The following is a 3,808-nucleotide window of genomic DNA, read 5'->3' on the forward strand; positions in this document are numbered from 1 at the left end:
TTAACTAAATTATTTGTAATTATAATACGTAATTAATTAATATCTTAGTTTCAATTAGTACTAAATGGATTATGTTTTGGCGAACCATATCACTGTGTAACGTTTCTAGATTAATATATCATTATAATTAACATTATATTCACAATAATTATCTAGTATAATTTAACATCTCAATATATATATATATTATTATTATATACAAATTTAATGGTGACTCTGCGGGATTTTGTGTGTTACTCACGTAAAAGTTACTGGACCAACAGTACTGAAATTTACATAGACAATCTCAGGGTCCCTGCTTAACATACAGGACTATTCCTATTTCAAAAGTCCCTCCAGGCTGTGACCCACTGGTCTTGAAAACTGCCTTTGGCTTAATCAGCTGATAGTAAAATGTGTTTACTAATCACATTTCAAAATCAAGAAAAATAAGTATAATCATGTATACAGATTTAAACATGTGATAGTGTATGTTTGTTGTTAGTCATCTGTCAGTCAGTTACACTTTACAAGTGCATAAGAGTTGTGTGCATAAGCTTATCTTTGTCTTAATTTTTGTTTTATTGGGATTTTAATAAACTACAGTGAAATGCCATTATTTATTACATCATAAATGTGTTAACTGAAAAGCTAAGGACTTCTACTTTAGTCTCATTTTACCCTTAATTTTCGACACAGGCCTAATATAGTTTAGTTGTTTCTGAAATCGTTGAAGTTATTCAATAAAATATCACAAAATATCGGGGATAAATTCGAGAAATTCCAGAGATACTTATAAAAAAAGTCTCACTCACCAACTTCACGGCCCTATCGTTAGACTTAAATCTAAAGTGAATCAAGGCATGGGAATGTGTTAGTGACTATCAATTACCTCAGGATTGTTTTGAATTACATTTAAACAAAAATATATGTTCAGAAACAACTAAACTATATTAGTCCTGTTGAAAAGTATATATTGAGTGCGATATATAACTATATATATATATAACTATATATATATATATCAGTTAATTTTCACTCTGACTAGAGCTTACTTATTTGATCGATTACGTTTTTCTCTTTTACAATATTTATTGACCATCTCTTCATATTTGTATATTGATTCAATCTTTTAGAAAAACTTTCCTTTTCAAAAAACTCATTTAGATTCCATTTATAAAAGTTTCATAAATAAAATAAACAATGGAATTTGTTTAACAGCTACAACTAATTGTAAGTTTTGTGTAAATTAATAAATTGGACTTAAAAGCACAATTAACTATATGCATTTTACTTTTAAAATTATAAATTAATTCTGTATATATAATGTTCTTAAACATCACAGTGTTTATATAAACACAACATTAAATTTTAGTAGGAGTGTTCACAAATTAAAGAGAACCCCTAGGATATAAAAGTAGAAGATATATAAAGCAACATACAAGTGATTCACTGTTCTTTATGTCACGAGAATAAATCTCTATATGACAATAAATGTACCCATTTATAGAAAATGGTCAACTGATATAACGAATTTTGTCTAGTAAACCAATAACAGCTCTTTTAAATGCATAATCATAAATAGGTTATATAAAATTGTACATTTTTCATATTGCCTATGAGACTTGAGAATCAATGTACGTACGTATTAATTGTAGCTAAATGGTTAACTAATTTAGTAAGTTTTGTTATACAACCAAATATAAGTTCTAATAATTGGCTAAACAGATTATACAAAAAATGTAAAGTTGAATATGTATTCTTATCTAGATACATGCGAAGAAGATTTTAGATTGAGAATATTATGTTGCCGATAGTTTATTGTTTTTACCTACAACTGAGTTTTTAGACTGTGTCCGCGCCCAATTTATCTCGCCCAGTGATTAAACATGTTTCATAAATAAAATGTGTTATCTATGTGTGTTCAATGTGATTATTATTACAAATTGTGAGGGTAAATTTAATTTCTTAAATTTTAAGTAACCCAAATTCGTTGGCTTAAAAAGGGTTGAATATTTATCTTACTTTAAAGAAGATTAGAACATTTTAGCTATGTACACACTTGCTTGTCATTGATATTTGTTAAACAATGGGGTTAAGGATGTTTCTTTGAGTTCTAAAGAACGCACTCACAAAATGACCTTTGTAATTCTATAAATTGGATATGGCAGACTTTTTAAAATATGTCTACAAAGTTAAATTTGGTTTTTTTAATTATGAATAAAGCGTGTTGGTGATAAAACACGAGAAACCTAAAATATTATTTTGTACTTTAGATTTTTTAAACATTGCTTGGTTGTTTAGCATTACCTTTATATACAACGTGTCAACAACAGGACCCGAACAGATCCTTCTTAAAAAAGTATCCTCGTCTGTTCGTCTGTGTGATAACTATCTACAGACTTGAAACTAAGTACATAGGTTCCTCTTAATCTAAGGAAGAATTATATTGATTTTGGGGTCAAAATATCGAAAGGCAGCAAAGTTAAATGGTAAATGGTACTAATCCGGGGGGGGGAGGGGGAAGTTTACTCGTTGAAAGCTTTGCTATGTTCTACTTTTATATACAACGTGTCAACAGTACCCGAACAGATCCTTCTTAAAAAAGTATCCTCGTCTGTTCGTCTGTGTGATAACTACCTACAGATTTGAAACTAAGTACATAGGTTCCTCTTAATCTAAGGAAGAATTATATTGATTTTGGGGTCAAAATATCGAAAGGCAGCAAAGTTAAATGGTAAATGGTACTAATCCGGGGGGGGAGGGGGAAGTTTACTCGTTGAAAGCTTTGCTATGTTCTACTTTTATATACAACGTGTCAACAGTACCCGAACAGATCCTTCTTAAAAAGTATCCTCGTCTGTTCGTCTGTGTGATAACTACCTACAGACTTGAAACTAAGTACATAGGTTCCTCTTAATCTAAGGAAGAATTATATTGATTTTGGGGTCAAAAATATCGAAAGGCAGCAAAGTTAAATGGTAAATGGTACTAATCCGGGGGGGGGGGGGGGAAGTTTACTCGTTGAAAGCTTTGCTATGTTCTACTTTTATATACAACGTGTCAACAGTACCCGAACAGATCCTTCTTAAAAAAGTATCCTCGTCTGTTCGTCTGTGTGATAACTCCCTACAGACTTGAAACTAAGTAAATAGGTTCCTCTTAATCTAAGGAAGAATTATATTGATTTTTGGGATCAAAAGATCGAAAGGCAGCAAAGTTAAATGGTAAATGGTACTAATCCGGGGGGGGAAAGTTTACTCGTTGAAAGCTTTGCTATGTTCTTTCGGATCATTATACTCCTTGTTATCGTTTTATAAAACCAATCACTTTGCTTTTTTTATCCAAATAACGCCAAAAAGTCGGTACATAATTTGGTAAAAACTATTTTAGTTTATTTTTTTGTTCTGCAATTGGTCAGAGCCTCTGGAAGACGATGTCTGTAATATACCCCTCCCCCCTTGTCCTTAACCTCACAGCTGCAAGCTGACTCATTCTTATCGTAACCAGCCAATTAAGAACTTGTTTATCTTTGGCCGCCCAGAATTCAGGCGCGGTTGTGTTGTGCGTGGCAGTTTTGCTGACAACAGTAGTTGCAGTTTTGCTGCTTGTTTGTTTTCAGTGACTACTTGCGATTACAGAACTCGGTTCGACATTTCCGTTATCAGTTTTAACATATCTTGCTTCCATTTCTCCTTACTGCAAACATAACAATAGTTTACACTGTTGCATTCCTATTCACATAAATCACTGTTCAAGGCAATACTGTAATTCCATTATTGATGAAGACAACTTTACTGCAAAAGATCATTACATTCATCTTCATAAA

The sequence above is a fragment of the Homalodisca vitripennis genome, chromosome 1 (genome assembly GCF_021130785.1).
Source record: "Homalodisca vitripennis isolate AUS2020 chromosome 1, UT_GWSS_2.1, whole genome shotgun sequence".
NCBI lineage: Eukaryota > Metazoa > Arthropoda > Insecta > Hemiptera > Cicadellidae > Homalodisca > Homalodisca vitripennis.